Here is a 23,046-nt window from a genome sequence, read left to right as displayed (position 1 = left end):
GGAATCTGTATGAACTTTGTAATTACTTCAGTGGAAGCAAGAACAACGTCTTTGTGAACAAACCAGGGAAGGAAATCAGTTCTGCTCTAAGCCAAATCCATAGGCCCTTTTGTACTTTAGATAGCCCTCTTTGGAGAAACATCAGCAAAACTGCTAAGAGTTTGAAACCCCAGTGAACAAGTCCCTCCGGGCTCACTAAGAAAAACTCACACATATTCACTGCTGCTCACTTGTTAGGCTAGGGATAAAAAAAGCATACCAGAACGCTGCCAATAGTTATCTATTTATATTTGGAAATTCAATAGTTTTATATGGACACAAGACCATACAGGAGGAAAGTTTGCAAGTCAACAACGAAGACATTTGTTCTATTAAACATAGAGAAATATTTAATTTATCTTACCACTTAATCATATTTCTCCTTTTGATTTACTTTAATCAAGCTCCCTTTAGGCTCTCAAGTCTGAAGGGAAGGGGGTTTCTTCCTCCCCTTCTTTGTAGTAGGAACAGAAATTGCTCTGCAGGCAAGATTTTCCAAATGCTCACAGCTTTTTTGCTCTTTACTTATATAAAAGGCCTTTGAAAGACAGCAGTGTAGGATAGTTCACGATAGATTTGAGATTTTGCTAACATCATTCCTACAGTGCTCCAATTTGGAGGGTTTTTCAGTCAAAACCTCAACTGCTATTTTCATCCAGCCACAGATGTCAAGGTAAGGGGAGTACACTTTGGAACTTGATACTAGAGTCATGCACATCAAGGGTGTAAGGGGGGGTCATCTCATCCTCACTTTGTTGTTAAAGAGACAGTCACAGCACCCACTGAATTTCTCTTTATACTTATTTTTGAATTCCAGGGCAAGATCTTGTTTCACTCTTTAACTTAATGTCACACTCTCTGCTTCTAAATTTATTTTTAAGCTTAAGTTGTTCAAAGGGCACTTTCAGTGATATGGAATGGAAGCTAAATAGGTGTTGCTCTGTCAAGTGATATATTCCCTAAAACTGTTTCCATTGGGTATTACAAAGCCTCAGCAAGCAAACTCTCAGGAGGCATAGCTAGGTAATGCATCAACAAAGACAGAAAAACAAGAGGCAGCTGGGCTATTATTAAGAAATGAAGCAGAAGCTGTTGAAAGTATAGGGTGAGTTAGAGGAAAAAAGCAATTTGGTTAAATAAGAAGAACACTAGCATCTGCATCTAAAGTGGAAAGCAAGCACAGTCATTTAAAAAAAAAAAAAAAAGAAAAACCCTATATCTCTTTGTATGCCTCCTGTGTTTTAGCTGCATCCAGAGCACAGAGACAAGTCTATGCCTGAAGGGCTCCTCAGAGCATAAATTTTCAGTCATAGGCCCACCTTCACTGAAACCAGCAAGAGTTTTGGGGTCTGGGCACCTCTGAAGAGGCAGTGTGAGCGTTAAAGCTATGTTGATATCCACATGGGGGCAGAGTTGTACTTACATGAAGTCCCATTGAGCTGAATGGTTCAATAGCCCTCCCTCAGATCCTGTAAACAACAGCAGGGCCTTTACTTAGTTGTCTTAGTACAGAATTTGGCACTCTGTCTTATATTATAATTTTTAACCAAGTTCTTATTCCCACCATTAACAAACTGGTCTTATATCCATGGTATCATGGAATATAACAGGAAACCATGAACTGAGAGACTAGTTGCTTCAATTTGTGTTTTCCGTGTGTTAAAAGAAAATTAGAAGTGAAGCTTACTATTCTGTAATAGAGATCTCTTTTGGAGACATATAGTAAATAATCCAATATAATCTAATATATAACCATTGAATATTACACTTTAAAAAATTTGTTTTAATAGTCTTGCAAATCTAACATTCATTTGACTTGAACTGTGCAAATATGTTTGAAGTTCAAGTAATCATTTTGTGCTCAGAACACTGAATTAATGTCTGGACAGTTCAGTACTAAAAAAAACCCCAAGCAAGCAAATTGACAAGAATTACAACCATGCAGGTATAGTACCTAGTTCTATAAATAATTTCTCTGTCCTAGTGTATTCAACATCGAAGACAAACAAAAATAACGAAAGTCCAGTCAGAAGGCAACAAAAGCTGAAGATAAAGACCTAGGTATTGTACGGAGAGCATCAGAGAGCAAGAACCTAATTAGTATTTACACTGGAGTTCTTTTGGACTGACTGTTGAAATATAATCAGAAGTAGGGCTTGACCCTCAGCCTCCTAGTTATGGTAACACCATGAAAATTTAGGTTCCTTTAAAACCTTTGGTAGAACTATTTCCTGAAATTCTTCAGCCAAGCATCCTACATCTCTCCTTAGCCCACAGCAGAGGCACCAGCAGCTGAAGCACTTGCTCTTTGATTCTCAGTCCCATTCAGAGATAAGGACAGAGGTTGTCTTGTGCTTAGCAAAGGCTCCCATGGTCAGACACAATCCAGGCAACCCACTCATCTGGCACTTGATCCAGGGTTACAGCAGAGAAAGTGCCTTCTTCTGACCAATTTCACCTGCCATATAGCAAAGGACCAATTCAGTGTCTTATGCCAAACTAATGCCTTAAACCTAACACCAGGTAGACATGTTTCAAAGAGCATCCAACTACATTTTAGCCTGATCTACAAGTCAGTTTTTTGCATTTCATCTTTCACTGCCTGTGATTTTTTTTCGTCCATGTAATTAGTGGCTTTACCTGTCTCAGGTTAACAAAAGAATTTATACTCACACTCAAAGCCCAGAAGACTATATATATGGCTTTGTATATCCCAAGCTAGGAGAAATATCAGGTTTTCATCTCTTATTATGACTACTTCATATAAGGAAAGAAAAGGGAACAAGGCTCATCTTTTTTCATCAGACCACAAGATCTATGTTAAATTGCCTAGAATTAGCCTCTTTTCTTTACTTACCTACATTGTGTTTCTTTCCTGACTTTCCTTTCTTACAGTCATAGTCTTTTGAAATTGTTGCATTTAGTGTGCAGCAAGAGGTGGGAGAGTAATTAGGGGCTCCATTAAGTCTTCACATGCTTCAGGTATATGGAATAAATATCCATGCCTCACCATAGCCTAAACCATAGGCAGCTACTGATCATATTATTGTCTCGATGTTAAACTGTAAAATAGAGGTACTATTCCAGTCTACAGATTATATATCCCTGTCTATTAACCTGACATGACAGTCACAGATTTAGTTGGTTTTCTTACTTTGTAATTTAAGAAAGGGGTGAGTTTTTGACAGAACACATACAGTGAAAATTTATGAGCCAATAAGTATTCAATGCAACAGAAAAAAAGAGAGGTGAACTAGGAGGGAAAGAGGGATAAATTTTTTTGAAAAAATCATAGATCTAGGGAAAAGACATATCTACTGATAGAGGAATGGTGAAACCATCCAATTTATATTGTCTACAATAATCTTAATTTCATACAGAATAATTTAAAATGCTTATTTCCAGTCAAGATAAAAGTTATCAGAAGGAGCATTATCAAAACAGATACATATTAAAAACATTTTAAAGGAATTTTTTAAGAGGTTCATAAGGGCCCCATCTAGTTTCCTCTGAAATCATTAGGAACCTTGCCATAGATTTTTTAGACGGGACATTAGGAAAGATCTTCCCTTGAGAGAAAAAAAAACTAATATATTTTTCCACCAATTTATGACTCCTACAATTACGCAAGTGGAAACAAAATGTTGTTGCCAGCACTTGTCCTGCCATAATTCTGATATTACGTAGCAATAATAGCAAGAAACTACTAAACACCGAGTAAGCTAGGTTTGACATTTTAAGAGCAGAATTTATTATACATGTACACAACACATTTTATAAAGAAAAGAGCTGTTTAATTGGTCAGTCTTTTAAAATCTGATCGGAGATTTGACCCTAATAAAGCTACCAAGTCTTGACTACATACTTACACAGCACCCACACCGTCACTGATGCTAATAGCAATTATATCAACACCAAAGTGTTTGCTTGCTTTGAGGAAAGATGGTGAGAAGGGTGTCACAAATTCCACGGTTATTCAATGGAGCTGAGCATCTGCAATTGCATGATTGCACTTAGTGGTGGACCCTAACATGAGGTGACAGAAGAGCTGCTCAGTTGGCTTCTGACCCCACTAAGACAGCAAGGGCTAGGGATGAGCTTGGTGAGAGCATGGCTGGCTTTTATGCTGTATGCCACCTTTGAAATGTTCCTCTGCAAACTCCTGTCCATACATTCCTGACTGCACCTGTCCACTGCAAGCCCTGCTCAGCTGGTTCTGCCTCCTTTCCTGCCTGCCTTTGCCTTCAGCTGTGGTGTCCTGCCATAAGAAAGGCACTGGCCTGGGTCTGTGTGAAGCAGCATGGGTTAAACAGGGTATTAATATCATTGCCTTCAGGCAATTTATTTACATTTCAGTGTAAGAACCAGATAACTATCAGCTGATTGGAAGTTCCCCCACAAATATTTACTTATTTCAAACTGAAACTTTTTCAGTAGTTTCAATTATCACATATGCTTTTGAGTTCTACGAATTTTTAAAATTAATAATGATATTGGTATAGGTATATATATTCCCTATTACAGCCAGAAGCATGCCAGTAGTAGTAATTTTAAATTAAAAAACAACAAAAAAACCCAAAACCAAAACAACCAAACAAACAAACAAAAAGCCAAATACAAATAGGGAGCCACTGAAATTGGTTATGTATAAAATGTTGGCCATGGGAAAAAATGAAAAATAGAATTCCTCCCCTTCCTAAATTTAACCATTACCTTTATCAAGAGAAAAATAAAGCATTTCAGACAGATGTGTGACATTAAGACAGATGTGATCTTAAGATCTACTGAAATTTTAGAAAATAGATCACATACTGTCATAATGCATCATGGTGATGGTTGAACTTTTTACAAAGAAAAAAACCAAAACCACAAAATGAAAAAATTTCCCTGAAAGCTCATATCATCTTCTCCCTTGGTCTTATTATTTTCTCCCACAACTACAGCTCCATATTCAGAATGAGTCTAACTATAATAGCACTATATAAAACCATGTCATTGCACTGTATAATCTTTTTAAAAAATACTTTTTCCCATAAAAAGATCCTAAGATAAATTTCATACATCATTTTCTTAATCTAAGCAATGTCTTGGTCCACAAATAAATCAATTAAGTAGAATAAGAGATATATATTCTTCAGTTCTCAATTTTCTTTATCATAGGGAAAATACTTTAATTATGCACAGGGGACTGCAACTTGCACCTAAACATGGTAAACTTTCATATTCTGTTGTAGGTATGTATCTCAAGACATCTAGAACGGAGGCTGTAATTGCCTGCATATGTCTTAACTTAATACAATTTTTCTTGATTGAAACATAAGAGAAAAAATCTAATTTTTAAATAGAAAAATATCTTTGAAGCCCAAAACAGACTGCCATGCATTCTTCTGAAAGCATTTAAGTAGACTGTACACTCAGCTCAGCTTTTCTTTCCTTTCCTTTTTTTTTTTTTTTTTATGGCCTTGTCTACACAAGAAGGGATAATAGGGAGGTATATCATTCACAGCGAGCTGCAGCTCAGTAACTGCTGCATATTTAATGTTAGGCTGCAGCCATGGCCACACAGCCAGCTGGCTCACATCTACAGTGCAAATAATTCCTTCCATATTTGTGGGGATTTTCTTGATATTCCATGTCCTTTTCCCCCTACCAGCCCATTAGCATTGCAGAATTTCATGTGAAGTACACTGCAAACCACACTAACAAAACCCAGATATATACCAGTTCCCCTGATTCTTCTTTCACCATGCCATCCATAATCCATCTCATCTTCCCATGCTGGCAGTACCCCTACCCAGACCATCTACTCAAGTGAAACTGGTGCTGCATATCACATTTTTGGTTACCAATACAAGGGAATCTGGAGGTATATTTGGTACTTTGCCAGGGCCCAGGGCAGCTGCAGAATGCCAGCCTGCCAAAACCAAGCCAGAGCTTGGTCACAGAGGAGTGGATGACCCATCTGCAGCCACAACAAGGGAACAAGACACAAACATGGGTGGAGGAGGGTTCCTTGGGATAATGTCTCCCAGAGCCACTGCCCAAAGTTCAGGGCCAGCTGCAGATGGTCAGCAAAGCTGCTCTGCTTGGCAACATTCAGCAAAACACAAAGATTCATCCATCAGCTAGAGTAATAGAAGTTAGGAAAGACCAGGAAATATCAGCATGGGACATCTGCCATGAGACCATTATTATTGTCCATGGTAGTAGACAGGTGAGAATATCTGGCCTTTCTTAATTAAACTGAAGAGGGTTGAATTCATCCTGTCAGTGTGGGCCTTTCTAGATCAACCAGTAGGTTAGAAAATGTGTGAGCTCAGAGGATGGAGGACAACTGTACAAAGAACATGATCATAGATACCATTGTTTGTCTTGGTGTAATTTGGGAATCACTTTTTGTGCAGACTCATCAGTAGTCTCCTAGAGATTGACATGCCTTATCATCTATGCTGACAAGCACTTCTAATGGAAACACATCTCTCTTATCAAAGGCTAGTCATAGGCTAATGATTAATAACAACTAGGATGGCATTTGGGGGTAAAAGAAGCCACATGCGTTTGAATGATCAAGGGATCACTTGTACTCTCACTCTGCTGCTGTTCCTGCAGTTCTGGGAAGGATTTGTCCTAAATGTGCAGGATAATCTTTTCCATGACGTACGTTTTGAAAGCATGGCAGAAGTATAGCTATTATGCTCATTATTCTGGGGGAAGTTACCTATCAGATGCTATCCTGACTGATAATTACTTTTATTGGACAATTGGATATTCAACAGAATGTTTTAACTGTCAGCAATTACACATGGCTGATGGAAGTGAAGCTGATGCTCTTTCACAACCGGGCTAGTGCTTGCTAAGCAATGTCTTCACCTGGTATTTTAAGTGCGTGTTATATATTACATAACACCTGTGGAAGCATGAGAAAGCAGCTCTCTGGTGGCTGGAAGGCACGGGTTCAGTCAGGTTTGCAAAGACAGAAGCAGCCAGTAGTCAGCCTTCTCCAAAATGACAGTTACTAGGGTCGCATCTAGCTCTTACTATATTCTTGTTTTACTTGCTAGATAAAGACTTGTCTTTTAAATTAAAGAATCCAATTTCCAGTGGTATGTGTTTTTTCTTGTATGTTGTATAATTTTTCATGCATATTTCATGGGCAGTCTATGCAACACAACATGAATATTTCAAGGGTTTTTTTCAGAATGTCAAGAAAAGTTCTCTCCTACTGTTTAACATAAGAATATTTTCTTATTACTCCTTTTTTAAAGCTTTGTCCACAAACAAGAAGGAAAATTAAGTATGAGTTGACATATAGGATTATCAACTGTGCTACACAGAAGCCCCACTATGAAAATACTATGATCTAAAAATAAAAAGAGGCTTTGTTTTTGCAAGTGTAAAGTGCCTAACTGGTTTTATTATTGAAATAAAAACTATACAAATGTATAAATTCATAACTCAAAAATGAAATAAAAACTGTGTGAGACTGCAGTGTGGCAGTTTATTCACTAAAAAAAAAAAAACCAAAAAAAAACCACAAAAAAAAAAAAAAAACAAAACAACAAAACCTGTGTAAAATAAGAAGGGTTTAGTCTACAGCCACATGATGTTACATTTTGCTGTACCTGCTCAGCCTGTGGCAAAAAGCTGGGTTGGAGGACTGAAGCAAGATTCTTGGGCCACTGCTCTTGATTTCTTTGCAATATCACTAACAGTGGCACAGGACCGTTTGGGCTTAGGAAAGGGTAGCCTCCCTGAGAACAGCTCCTTAGGCCGTCCAAAACCAGAGGAGGAATTACATACAGCTGCTATCCCATGCCAGAGGCATGGGGAAGATGAGGAAGAAGTGTGACAGAGCATTTCTTTCTATAAAGTTGCCTGCCCACCCTATCTATCAGCTATCATAGCATGTCCCAGGTTCAAGTAGGCAGCCAAATACGCTCCCACTCTATAGCAAGAGAGACTCTCATATGCATTCCTGCCCCACCTCCACGTAAGGGACATGGTCTGTTGTGTTGCCACAGTTTTCCCTTCTTCCCACGGAGATAAGTGGACAGAAACTTTCCTGCTAGCTTCTCAGCCCTTTAATTTCTCAACTCAAAGAAATCCCATTAACTCCTGGTCTTCCTTTGCTCTGACTTCTGGGAACTGGTCAAATATTCCTCATTTCTTCTTCTCCTCCCTCAAATCTTGCCCACTCAGATGCAGATTTCATGGAAAATAGCTCAATAACAAGCAGCAGTGGTTCATTGCTTTATTTTCAGAGAGGCAAAACCATCATCTTGTCACTGTGTTGGGAGATTATGGAGGCGTCTTCAGCACAGGCATTTAAACCCAAACTAGCTTGCTGTTCTTGTGCTACACTCCTGCACTGCACAACACAGACACCTGAAGGTACACAAGGTGGATCCCACATGCACTATCTAATTTCTAGCATGCCTGAAGATCCACTGCCCTTGACTCTATGCACCCAGCAAGTCTGAGAAGCTAGTGACTGGCGCTTACAGACAAGTGTGTTGATACGCGGCTGTTCAGTGCTGGGTTGTGGGAGAAGCAGGACCAATTATCAGGCCAATTGTCAGTTTTATCTGCACTTCTGCAAGCATCTCTTAGCAGAATAAATGAGAAGAGGGAGTAGAGAAAGTTTCTTTAGGAAGACTAGAGTGAACTCCGCACCATATATATTATGTTATCAACCATAATGGTGACGTTCGGCGTAAGTGGAAGGGCAAAACTCCCCATTGCCTGATGGGTGACAAGGCATCTATGCTTGATGCAGTTTGGCTTTAATAAATTGTTTTCCCTGCCTTTCCATTTTATACCCCCTGCAGACATGCACAAAGTTCACTGTGAAATAAATGGAGTTTTGAAAAGATTGCTGACAATGTCTTCATATGGATATGCATTTTCATGGAATTATTCCACAAAATATTTTTTTCTACCTTAGAGCTCATTGCCTAAGAGCAATGCTAACTTTTGTTTAAGGGCAAAAATGAGATACCTTTGTACAGCTAATGATCTAATCCGCATGTGATTAAATGCTCCAGGAAATACCTTGCGTGTTGCTTCACTGATACTTTGAAATGCACTTCATAACATGTTATAATATTTGTAGTCCCCAAAAAGGAGTTTTAGAAACATGTTTCTTTTCAACCCTCTCCTGTTGTCTCAGTCCAGGTTTTCCTTCTTCTTCATCGCTCCTCCCTCTCAGAGCTCTAATCCAGGCCATCTGCAGCCAACTTGCTGTCCTTCTATGAACTACAGCCCAGCACTGGTGTCGCAGGACCAAACACTGCCCAGTTCTTCTTGCTGCTGGAAGAAAGCACAGTCCATACTAGAGGTACAGGGGAGGGCTGCTTCTTTACATCTGAGCAAGCTGAATTCTCAGACTCTTGGTTTTTGTCTGAAGCTAATGGACAGCCTGAGCGTGATGGCAAGCGTAGGGGACATATACACATATAGGCGCTTGCCTACACTCACACATATGTAAAAAATGTTTCTGCTGTAGAGTTTCCTGAACCCCCATCTCACCAGAAATAGGATAACATAAGGAAATTCAAGGCTCCCAGCAAGCTAGTTTTACTGTCCCTGCATCTGAGTCTATCTGAACATAAACTGATCCTGGTTCAGCTTAAACAGAGAGAAAATAGATAAGTAAGGAAGAGGACTGTCCTAGCAGGAGATAAACCAGTATGCAATGACAGAACAGGGATGCCAAAATACTAGATAGAATAGACCAGCTTTGTTCATTAACAACTCCATGCTAACTGATTTGAAAAAGAACTACTGTAGAACTATTACAACTACTTTGAAACAGAAGTATGGAACAAACAATATCTTGTCAGATATATGTACTACAAATTGTATCTTGGCAATGCAACTCACCTCACTATGCTCATTTGAGAAATTTGACTCAGAAGCAGCTTCCTTTCCATCCTCATTTAGACAATACCTCTGTGTTTCACTGAAGAAATGAAAGAATACCAACAAATCTATCCAGGGAAGACAGTCCTGATAGTGTCCTGTTAACTTGGCAGAAACAGACTGGTTATCTGTGAAAATTAGTAAAATTTTCCCTTCTGAATAGAAAGAACCTCGCCATTTATTTGTTCAGTAATAACTGCATGTTAAAATTCCTCATCAAAATGTATACAAAAAGTTAATCTACTTCTTGAAAGCATTCTTTGCATGTTCCTCCTCCTCCCTTTCCACTGGCTCTGGTAGCCAGTTGTGCTGACATATCTACACAAGCTTTTTACTAAATCCAAGTGTCCCAGCAGATTAAACCAAGAACATGAACCCTTTATGTGTGTTTAAATTTTAAAAATAAAGCATCAGATTCTCAGCTGACATAAATTAGCCTGATTACACCAAAGTCCAAAGAAAGCAAAGAATAACCTAGTGTACCAAATCCAGTTCACAGAAGCACATGAAAGTTACCCATGCCAATGTAGTCACATATCAGCACTGAGACAATGGGAAAAGACATACTTGCTTCAGTAGGCTTTCCAACAGCAGTGCATTAATTTACCTGCTCTTGATTCTAACTTATACTTCCTACATTTTAAGCAAGCTAAAGGTGAACTAAAGAAATACTGTAACAAAGCTAATTATAAACAGGTGCAGAAAGACCTGGTTCACCCACTTACATTATTTGCGAAGGCAAGACCTTAAGTGTGCCTCAGATAATGCTCACATGACTTTTACTCTGAGTGACAGCAGACTTCCATACTCAGGATGAAATTGCACAAGTCACACCTCTACGGTGGTGTTTCAGGTTGTCTGCAGACCCAGTGAAGTATCAATAAAACCAGTTGGAATGTTAACGTTTTTTGGTAAGGATGTAACAGCTATAAATGTTTTGTGCTTTAATGAAATTATGAAAGCTTGAAACCCCAGATCTTATGCTATTTAGGGGCCTGCACTATTTGGGCGTTAAAGCTTTTGTGTTCAGAATACCACATGCCAAAACCATCAGCTAGGGGCAGAGCAGAGTCCCAGGAGTTACCCAGCCCCTCCTCAGCTCTTAGGGTCACAGTAGATAACTAACCTGTCCTGAGACACATTCAGCGATGGAGTGTCCTTAAGTCAGCTGTTGCAGTGTTGCACTTTCCTTCCTGATAGAAAGATTATCTAATGTTTAAGGTTCCTTAATGAAAATGAAGTCCATTACTTATTGTCATATCTGCCATGAAGACAAGGAACAGATCATTCTTTTCCTCTGTGCGCTAGACATTGACATACTTAAAGATTAATGTAATGTATCTCATCAGACTCCTCTTCTTTAAACTGAGTAGTTTTACACTGCAAGCCAAGTTATCCAGACTTCTTAATTTTCCTTGTTCTGTTCTGGACTCTCTTCAATGAGTCTTGAAGAGCAGTGCCCAAGACTGAAGACAGTAATCCAGTTGTGGTTCTTCCTGTTCTATAAGATGCATGTATCTTACAAACCAAACCTGCTGATACACCCTGGTATATCTTTTTCTGTTTTTCAACAGCATGATGATATTTACTTCTGCTTTTATCTTACACAATAGACAAGTTACCTGGCTGTTCCCTTGCTTGCCTTCTCATGGCCAATTATTCCTACCTAAACTTTGCACCTTGAAATTGTCCCTACTGACATTAATCTTATTGCTTCTCCGCAGAACATTTGTCCAATTTATCAAAGTAATTTTGAGCTCTGGGCCTGTCTTCCACCACTCTGGCAGTCCCTCCCTACCTGGAGCTGGGCAAGCAACTGTAGAACTCTTGAAATAGCCTTCCATCTTGATAGTGAATGATGAACTATCAGACTATGGCTTCCCAAGTAGTTTGTTTTCACCTTTTAATTTTTATTTAGATTTAATTTTTATTTATTTCACCTTTTAATTTTTATTTATTAATTTTTATTTAATTTGTATTTATTTACATCTAGACCTCACTTCCCTACTTCATTGTGAGGATATCACATGAAATACAATCAAAACCTTCTTTTAAAGTCAGGATACATAGGACCTACTATTACTCTGTTGCAGAAAGGAAAATTTCTTCAGAGTGAAAAACTATTTACTGTTCTTTGGTTTGCTGCTCTCTCCTAGGTGTCTGCAAATATTCCTTTAAATCATTAAGTGTTAGGTAAAATAGTTTTTCCAATGTTTTTATTCTCTTCCATGGCAATTAAGCTTAAGAAGAGACTGTCTACTGTTGTGAGTACAGTTAAAGATGAGACTCAACAGTGGGATCTTCCACATTCTTCTTTTATTAATAACATCAGTGCAAGCTCCTTAAAGTAGCAATTTCTATAGATGTTAAAGTTACCTCTTGTCACATATAGTTAAAAAAATTGGAAACTGTATCATCTAAGCAGGAAGGAGAGCATTGAGAGTCAAACCTAGCCATGTTATAAAAAGACATCTTGCGGAGAAGAAGTTGTGTAGTACTTCTTATTTCTACCTTTCAGAACTACAGTACTGACTAAGGGACAGAAAATATCCTTGGACTTGTGGGTGGTTGTCTTCCACTGCTACTTCCGTTTTTCTGTGTGCCTTCTGGCAAGCCATTTAACCTTTTTCTGCAGCAGATCTTATGCTTATAATGATGCTCACTATCCTTTTTTAATGTACTTTACCAGCATCAAAGATGAAAAATGTTCTTAAGTGCTAAGGTTTTATTTATTAATTACTTTCCCTGGGCAGGGGAAAGTGAAGTTTTAGAAGACGGAGTGGTTAAAAAAAATCCAAAACCTGTAACATACTATGTAATGATGATAATATGCATGAAAACCTAAGGAGTTTCAGACTTCATTGTTTTGCTCAGAGGAAAACAAAGATGTAATGTATGCCTTTAACTCCTCTTTCTTCTCACCAGCTGTCCCATGCAACCTCCAATTGCTCAGAAGAAATAAGCACATAAGGAGAAATGCATTATTGATTAAAAATTACATGTGCCATCAAGTTCTGCTGTACCATACCGTTCCTCCACAAACACTAATTTGAAATCAAGATTTATGCAGTTCAGTGTCATTTTTCTTAAGATTATTCTTTGTCATATACTTGATTTAAGTGTAGATCTTTCTAGACCTTGACGACAGAAGATAGGCTATCATCTCAGGAAACAGTAAACAGTGTGAACAGTTACCGTGACCCTATGCAAGAGAGAACAACAGGTTCAAAAATTTAATCCTTAATGATTAAACTTTTCCCACGAAAACACATGAATAATAAATTCTTTAAAAGTCTCTACAATAGTAAGTCAGTTACATATATTTTATGACTCCTTGTGAAAGAACATAAAAAAAAGAAAAGAGAAAAACCAAGAAAGCAACTACTGAGGAGCCCTGAATAGACCTGTCTTTCAATATAACTTACCCAAAATATTTGATTATATTTTATTTGCATCTGGTTTATCCCCTTGACTTGAACAGCAGACTATACTGTCCCACTACATCCATTCATATTTCTTGAAAATGTGAAGTAGCTGATGAAACAGGAAAATAAAGCTTGAAATTTGAAGAAGATTTCCTAGTGAACTTCAGAAGTACCCAGCCCATGGTGGGAGGTGGTCTTCCTCTGAAGAATTTGAAAAAGCTATATAACTTAGTGGCAACATTTGTAAATCCCATTTGCTAGAGTGTCACCAAGTTTAAATCAGTAATGAAAGTGATGTTTAAGCACCTAACAGATGATGTAGACAGACCCATTTCCACATGCTTACATTTCTAATGTACTTCAAAGAGGAGAGTCTTCTGCTACATATGGCCTGTATAAGGCATTTGGTATTCTGGACTGCTAACCTGTGGGACATGAAGCAACTCTATAAAGGGAAGGAATTTTTTGCAAATGCAAAATGCAAATGCAAAAAACTAGCATTGTGTTTGTATACCCTCACTAGAGCCTTAGTACTTTTTCTTTCTTTCTTCATTTTCTTTATTGGCACATACTGTGAATTACACATTTCAGTCCTGCTCTTAGCTTTGCCATAATAGTCAGCAAGTGGAAGTCCATTTCTAATGTTCTCTCACACTTTCCTCCCCTCTTCTATTCTGTTAAACTCTACACTATTCCCCTCCAATGATACCTGATTAGACTTCCTTTTAAACATGTTCACTTCAGCTCTACCCTTCACTCACCAAGCACACACACTCATTACCAATTATTTTCAATTTATCTACCCGTTTTGAAAAGAGGGCACTGTGGTGGCTGGTTATACCCTTCTGCATTTCTTATTTGTCCCAAGACTTGTTTCCCGAATCTGTTTTTTTGCTGACAACACAGTATATCGTCAGCAAACTTTAGGTCCAAGACCATTCTTTGGATACTTCTCACTGTTCTGTTGTAGAGTCTGGACTATATCAGCCAAACTACCTTTTAAATCCATTGCCAGCTGAGTAGGTTCTGGATGAAGTGCTGTTTCTCACTTCAGTGTGGATGCTAAAAGTTTCAAACATGTCATTCCTGCCTTCCACAGAGTCACAAATGCTACTTTAAGAAGAATCTTTCATTTGAATAGGGATAGTCTTCATAATGGTTCATGTTTTTCTAATGGGAAAGGATCCTCAAATATTGACAGTGTACAGCACAGCTCCAAGAATATATCATCTCATGGATAGAGTACTCTCCCAAATGAGACCATATACCTCACCAAGAACTTGAACATATTCTATATGGTTTTAGCTGTGCTTTACTGCTTTTCAGAATATCAACAATGGGAGTAAGCCTTCACTACATGATCAGACAGTTGTATCTGTACGTACAGCAATTGCTCAGCGGATCATTCGTGTCTCCAAATTACATCAGGATAACCTTGGAAACAGAATACATCCCCTCATCCAGCCACATCAGAGCAGAGCTTTCAGTTACACTTGCAGTGACACACTGAGGGTTTTGACTTGCTTAGGAAACTGCTTGACAGGATCCCTTGGGAGACAATCCTGAAGGGTATAGGGGTCCAGGAAGGCTGAACACTCTTTAAGAAGGAAGTGTTAATGGCTCAGGAGCAGGCGGTCCCCAGGTGCTGTTAAGAGAAGCCGGCAACAGAGAAGACCACCCTGGCTGAACAGAGAGCTTTGGCTGCAACTCAGGGAGAAAAGGAGAGTTTACGGCTTTTGGAAAAAGGGGCTAGTGACTCACAGTGATTACAAAAAGGCTGCGAGGCTATGCAGGGCAGAAATCAGGATGTCTAAAGCCCAGCTGGAAATTAATCTGCCCTCAGCAGTCAAAGATAAAAAAAAATGTTTCTATAAGTATGTCAGTAGCAAAAGAAAGACCAGGGAAAGCCTCCATCCCCTGCTAGATGCAGGAGGAAACATGGCAATGAGTGATGAGGAAAAGGCTGAGGTGCTTAATGCCTTCTTTGCCTCAGTCTTTCATAACAAGACTAGTTGTACTGAGGGAATCCAGCCTCCTCAGCCAGAAGACAGAGGCTGGGAGAACAACCCCCCTGCAATCCAGGAGGAGAGAGTCAGTGCCCTGCTGCATCACACAGACACACACAAGTCTATGGAACCAGATGGGATACACCCAAGGGTGCTGAAGGAGCTGGCTGGGTGCTCGCCAAGCCACTTTCCATCATTTACCAGCAGTCCTGGATGACCGGGGAGGTCCCGACTAATTGGAAATCGAACAATGTGACACCCATCTATAAGAAGGGTTGTAAAGATGATTTGGGAAATTACAGGCCTGTCAGCTTGACTTCAGTGACCAGGAAGCTGATGGAGCAGCTCATCCTGAGTAACATCACACAACACGTGTGGGACAACCAGATGCTCAGGCACAGTCAGCATGGGTTCATGAAAGGCAGGCCGTGCTTGACAGACCTGATCTTCTACAACAGGGCAACATGCTTATTGGATGAGGGAGAGGCTGTGGATGTTTACCTTCACTTTAGCAAGGCCTTTGAAACCATTTCCCACAGCATTCTCTTGGCGAAACTGGCTGCTCGTAGCTTGGATGAGTGCATGCTTTGCTGGGTAAAAAACTGGCTGATGGCCGGGCCCAAAGAGTTGTGGTGAATGGAGCTAAATCCAGTTGGTAGCTGGTCATGAGTGGTGTCCCCCAGGGCTCGATTTGGGGGCCACTCCTGTTTGACATCTTTATTGATGATCTAGACGAGGGGGTCGAGTGCACCCTCAGTCAGTTTGCAGATGACACCCAGTTGGGTGGGAGTGTTGATCTGCTCGAGGGTAGGGAGGCTCTGCAGAGAGACCTGGACAGGCTGGAGCCATGGGCTGAGGCCAACTGGAGGAGTTTCAATAAGGCCAAATGCCAGGGGCTGCCCTTGGGCCACAACAACCCCCAGAAGCGCTACAGGCTTGGGGAGGAGTGGCTGGAGAGCTGCCAGTCAGAGAGGGACCTGGGGGGGTTGATTGACAGCCGGCTGAAGAGGAGCCAGCAGTGTGCCCAGGTGGCCAAGAAGGCCAATGGCATCCTGGCTTGTGTCAGCAATAGCGTGGCCAGCAGGGACAGGGAAGGGATCTGACCCCTGGACTCGGCACTGGTGAGGCCGCACCTCGATTCCTGTGTTCAGTTTTGGGCCCCTCACTCCAAAAAGGACATTGAATGACTCGAGCATGTCCAGAGAAGGGCAACGAAGCTGGTGCAGGGTCTGGAGCACAGGTCGTACGGGGAGCGGCTGAGGGAACTGGGGGTGTTTAGTCTGGAGAAGAGGAGGCTGAGGGGAGACCTCATCGCCCTCTACAGCTACCTGAAAGGAGGTTGTAGAGAGCTGGGGATGAGTCTCTTTAACCAAGTAATAAGCGACAGGACAAGAGGTAATGGCCTCAAGTTGAGCCACAGAAGGGAACGTTCAGACTAGATATTAGGAAGCATTTCTTTCCAGAAGGGGTTGTTGGGCGTTGGAATGGGCTGCCCAGGGTGGTGGTGGAGTCCCCATCCCTGGAGGTGTTTAAGAGTCAGGTTGACATAGCGCTGAGGGATATGGTGTAGTTGGGAACTGTCAGTGCTAGGTGAACGGTTGGACTAGATGATCTTCATGTCTTTTCCAACCTAGATGATTCTGTGAACAACTACTACTACATAAGTTTGAGATATCATCTGGACTTCACCAGTACCATCCCCCATAGCTTTAGATATTTTCATCAGGACAAAAATACTGGAAAACTTTTAGATCTACAATATTTATGTATCCAGATCTATAGCTGAGCATATGTTATGATAATTTAAAGTGTCAGGATAATAGAATCATGTTGGGCAGATTATTTCTTCCATGTGCTCAATACAAGTGTTTGATATTTCTCAAGGCATAATCTCCACATTTCAAGTTGGTGGGTAGACTCACTCAGATTTCCACAACAAGGCCAATCATAACTTGAGAAGTAAATATAAATCAACCACACTAACAATCTTCTCACAATCAAGTAATCAAGCAACTCATCTCCTTGTCTATTATGAAGAAAGATTACAGAGCTCTTGCAAAAACTCTAAGCTTCCTGTTCCAAGACTGATTTTCAGTTCAGCGCTGTTCCCCCCTTTGAGCAAGCACTTTGGCCAGAAGAAAAGTATTTAAGCCAAAAAGCTGTCCCAAGTCTAGCCAGCTTCATCATGATATTTCCTACTATAAACAAACTTTTGGAATCACAGATCAAAACTTCATATCTATATTGTTCTTTCTCTCCTCAAATTAACCTTGTTCTTATCCTTCAAACCTACTCTATACAATTATCTTTGAGGGATAAATTATAGTTTCCATTGTATATACACACATCATCATTGTAATGATAGTATAAATAAACTGTAAGCACACATTGCATCTATGCTTATACTGATGGGCATTTGCTTGTAGCATTTTGTTACATTGCTGACACACACTGCCTACTAATTAAAATACCACTTACCTACATGTAGGGATGATGTCTGGCATACCCAAGGGAAGCCTTTTGTCACACTTGCTCTTCCTTTTGGACTTGCACCCCTGTATTGAAAATAAACCTAATATGAGGCCTGGGCTTAGATAAATCCATCTTTTAACAAGAGTCTATCAAGCAAAGAATTTCCCTAGGTTTTAGTCATTCTTTTTTATTATACTACATTTATATTTTTCAGAAAGACTGATTCAGTTCTTTCCCCCTTCTTGTTAAAACATCCTAATTCCTTTTCAGATAGGCATAAAAAACCCAACGATCTTTTATTCTCTTGTGCTGTATTCTTTCTCTTCCTCACCAGCTGGAAGAAGAATCATTAATATAATCTGTGATGATGATTTTATAGGTAATCAAAGATCATATTTAGACTTTGTTAGACCAGATGCCATTCAGCACCTAAAGGGCTAAACTAGAGTCCAGCAAAACCTGTATCAGAACTCTCCAGCTCAGCTCTGCAACCACTGATTAATTTAATGTTCAGAGGTATATTTAGGTGCTCTTCCAGATACAGGTTTTCACAAGCCTCCTCTTCACTGTTTTTGTTTGCCAGCTTACTCAGCCAGGGAGCATTGGTGTTTTCAATTATTGCTTCTTTAGGGGAGGCTGTAAGAATCCAGAAGATCCATTATTGAGAGCCCTTGCCTATATTATTTGCATCTGAAAGACTCATTAGACTCCTTAGTAAGGGCCAACAAGTCCATAACTACAGTAGCTTGTATTTGTGAAGGGAGAATTTACCTTACACTAAGACAACAGCAGTTCTCCAAGTTATTAAAATATCTCTCTTCGTCATTTATATTCCTTCCTGATACCTTCTGGTTTACTATTCAGACTTCTACCAGATATTCTCATAAACAAAATAAATTATTATTTTACCAGTTTTATGAAATGCCTTAAAATCTATATTTAATGGAAAAATAAGTCTGCAACAAAAAAGCAAACTAAAATATTGTGCCACTACAAATTCCCAATGCTGTCCTGAACTTGCGCTAAAAGAAAGGGGAAGAAAAACTAAATAAAATAGGACATTTTTCTTCCTTTCTTTTCCATAATAGAAGATTTAATGATTAGTATTCAAGAGCAGGGGAACACATAGCACTCCTACAGACCTTAACATAAACACCTACAGAGAAAACAACTATTTTTGCAGACAAGTGCTTAGAGGCAAAAATATTCTGCAGATGAGACCCTCTGAACAAGCTGTTAGCAAACTCCCTTTGCTAAAGAACCACCACACACAGCTGTACCCACCACCTTCTGTAGAAGGTAATGCTTTCCTTAGCATCGTTTCACTGGATTAAAACTCAGCAGCAAAAATAAGTTCTCCAGACTGCAAAACTATCACTCATACTAAAGGCATAAGCTTATATATGTGTGTCCACAGATGGGGGTGTGGATGAGGGCCCCAGGTGGGGCTGATTAGAGCCATTAAGGCCTACTCAGGGCCCTGATATAGAGTAAATAATAAGAAAATAGTGAATTAAGACAGATTCAGAAATAATAATGAAACAAAAGACATTACTAGCTTTGCATATATTTAAAGAAAAATGTTTGGCAAAGATCCTTGGGTAAGACACTGTGCTTTGCGAACTATAACTGAAGTTCTGAAGACTGTCCTTTAATTATTTGAATACGTAAAGCTTGGTTGAAAAGAAAAGCACTGAGAGAAATGCATTCATTTAAAAAACCACAGAGAGTATATCCCCACCTGTTTCAGTACACCATTCTCTAAACTGTTCAGCCAGTAGCCACAGACACATCTTCATGTGGTCTAGGAAATATGCTCACACAGAGGTTTCCAGAAGACCAGTCTTTTTCCATCAAGAAGCCATGCAAAAAAGTATGCTGAAATAGAAGAGGAACTCCTAGGACTTGCACAGACTTATTTACTGGTTTGGTACATATTTGTTCATTTTAGTTTTTAACAAGAAACAGAACACAGGTCACTGGGTATTTTTTTTCAACTAGGATCCAAATAATGTGACTTCATCTATTTTTTTTCCCACACTATGACCCTATCACACAAAAGTTTTCATAGGAGAAAATAGAGTATTTAGAATAGAGTTGGTGACCAATTACCAAATTAAGAAGAAAAGCTTATGATAAGAACAATCTGACCTCATCCTGGCAGTAATATTAGTTGATCAAAGCAAGTTAGAGATGAAGAACTAACACATGAGACTTGCCAGTAACTTCAACTCCACCTTCATCAGGGGCGAGTGAGTCAACTTCCAGCAAATATATTACCATATTGGCAGAACTGAAATAGCCTTCATATGACTGATAGACTACCTCTGAAAGGACAGCTGATTTTGATCCCTCGAGTACTTTAGAGGGCTGTGTTCCTCCAGTACCTTGAAGAACAAAGTTATAAACAGATCACAGCCTCCCGTATGCTAGTCTGCTTTTTTCTGTGTATTCAGGCTATTCAGTAAATAAGCATTTGGAATGTAATAGTTTAGGGGTAGGAAGGGGAAAAAAGGCACCAATAATAATAATCACCAGGGCCATTAATCTCTTCAAAGCTACCTGCCAGATCTTGGCAGTAGAAGCAACAGACTTGTTTGTTTGGAAAGGACACAAATACAGCACTGTGGCTGATTACTTCTCCAGATATATTGGTTTGGCTCTACTTATATAGACCTCACTGGCACACATTGTCCAGAAAGTAAATTAAATGCTTGAGAAACATGAAGTCTTCATGTCAGATAATGAGTCTTTAAAAAGCAATCAAAGTATTTATATAGATCTTTTACATTCAACATTGTTGTCACAGTTTATTTTGCCCCCAGAGCAATGGAAAAAAGGTAGAGATGAGAAGTGCACAAAATAGAACAGATTAAAAGAAAAATAAAACCCACAAAACTTCTGCAAAAATTAATGAGTTGATACAAAATACTTCTAGCGAGTCAACAACCATTGCACCTGGATCTGCTCCTGCAGAATTTCTGATGGTAAGAAGATTAAAGACGATTCTGTCCATGGCACCCGGACAGCCTTAAACTAAATGTTCCAGCTCAAAGGAATGTTGAACATGAGAAGGTGAAATAAGAATCTATCAACAACAAATGTCAATGCTTGGCACAGAACAAAACCACTGCCTGACCTGAGATCAGGAACTGGAGCTCTCAGACATGTGAAGCTACTCAGAATTTAGCAGAAATTCGTAGCCTCCTTTCTTTGATGATTCAGAATAATTTCTTTGGAGGATCTGGACTCATCTGTAGCATTTTTCAGTTCAACAAGGAGAGAATCAAGGACCTGTTTGAATTCCCTAATGAAATGTAAAGTACTTAGGAGACTTCCCACAAGACCACATCAGAAGCCAGAACTATTGTCCTAAAGAACTGATCTTAAAACCTCTCTCCATGGGTATTCTCCATTTGCATGTGCACGTAAGTTTGTGTTTTAGAAATGTTGATTTGTCAGTTTAAGTTTTATTGTGATTTCCAGACAGAACCAGGATATGTTGTAAGGTTAGGATAATAAACAGGACAATTTCAGGAAAGAGTTTTCCTAGCAGCAGCACAAGACACATTCTTATTTAAAGCATCAGATTACACCAAATATTTTTGTATGAGATCACCCATACCAAAACATTATAATTTTCTAAAACAAAATACTGTTTTTTATATTGGGAAAGCTTTATGTTAAGCTCTATCAACCTGGGCTGATGCAGTAGCTTGTACGATGAGGATCTTGTTTTTTTCCTCAGGTGACAGAGGCCTTTTTTGGTTTTGAACTGTGAAACACAGGTACTTCTTGAATTGAATATACAGTTCAACTCCAGAGTACAGCTATCCCATATCTGTCATTTTATAAAACAAATTAATCTGACTTTAAACACAGATTCTTCAAAACCCTACAAGAAAACAATACCTTAATACATCTTACATGTAGATATGGAGGCTGAGTGCCTGCATGGCTTATATTTTTCCATCAGGTTTTCTCTTATTGGGAAACAAATCATTTCAGCAAATATTAAACTCCAATAATACAAAAAATATAGAAATTAATCAACAAGTATTAAACCATGGAAATTAAACTCCAATGTGAAATACAAGCCGGTGCCATTTGCCCACTCATCTCCACTGACTGCAGTTTTGCTAGGAGTTTCCTGTCATGTTGCCTGAAGCCCCATGCTCTTCCAGAACATTTGTGCAGGACCATCAGAGCATTATCCATAGATAGGATGAGCCTGATGCTTCCCCATCATCCCAACTTCTGCCTGTGTTTTGCAGAAGTCTCCTTACTTAGGTGTGCTGTGCATATCAAAACAGGGTTTGCAAGGGATACAGATTCAAGAACACCCACTTTGTAGTTCTTAAAGTTGGCTGAGTTGGCTACCTGTTCAACACAGTCAGGACATGTTCAGAAGCAGAACTGTAATCATAATAAACAGATTTACTGATGAAAATGCAAGGACGTATAAACTTCCAGCACTTTGAGGCTAGGCATCAGTTTAGTGGATGGTTTGAAGATCTGAATTTTAACTCTAGATGTTTCCAGGAACAGTTAGAAGAACTAAATAACTTGTATCCTGTGGTGGATTTAGTCCAAAGAGCCTATGCTTCCTCTGTAATTTTGAAAATCTGCCTTCAGTCTTGAAGGATAACGGGAAGGCTTTATTGTCAAAAAAATTTTACTCCTTCAGAAGGACTCAATAAAGCAACACCACACTGATAATATCCTGAAGAAGTAAAATCTTTGCCTCTGACTGCAGCAGAGATAAGATCTACCCTGTAATTTTGTTCTGTTTGTTGGATTTTAGTTCACTTGAAAATAAAACATGTAGTTACTTGGGATCTACATGATACCTATTTACCTAATTCATTTGTTATTCAGTATTTCCAGTTCAGGAGACTTGCTGAGATTTTTGGCCCTGACGGGTGTCCCTGTAAGGAGTGCAGCTTCAGTAAAAGTCCACATCTTGCCAAAAATCATAGTTTCATAGGCCCATAAAATACTGAGGCTGAATGTGATCATCCTAGACTCCCTTTCAAGGTCTCCCAAAGGAATAAGGAACTGGAGTGGGGGGTGAGAGTGAAAGACTCCAAAGCATCTTTCCAACTGTAGGTGGGCTGATGGACATGTCACTTCCCTCTTGCAGGGCTACATGTGGGCATGTAGGGCCCTCCTCCCTCCTAACA

At 39.4% G+C, this 23,046-nt stretch overlaps 1 long non-coding RNA gene across 1 annotated transcript in view; it reads right to left on the bottom strand.

Moving 5' to 3' along the window:
* The window catches only part of LOC141971437 (uncharacterized), a 75,748-nt gene extending 57,823 nt beyond the window's left edge, over positions 1 to 17,925 (bottom strand). Inside the window, exon 1 of the long non-coding RNA XR_012635280.1 lies at positions 17,870 to 17,925. This is a non-coding gene — a long non-coding RNA (uncharacterized LOC141971437). The remainder of the gene's footprint in view (positions 1 to 17,869) is intronic.
* Between the last annotated feature and the right edge of the window lie 5,121 nt (positions 17,926 to 23,046).

Source organism: Athene noctua, chromosome 1 (assembly GCF_965140245.1).
Source record: "Athene noctua chromosome 1, bAthNoc1.hap1.1, whole genome shotgun sequence".
NCBI lineage: Eukaryota > Metazoa > Chordata > Aves > Strigiformes > Strigidae > Athene > Athene noctua.
The sequence above is the reverse complement of the archived record's forward strand: the minus strand, read 5'-3'. Positions and strand labels throughout refer to the sequence as shown.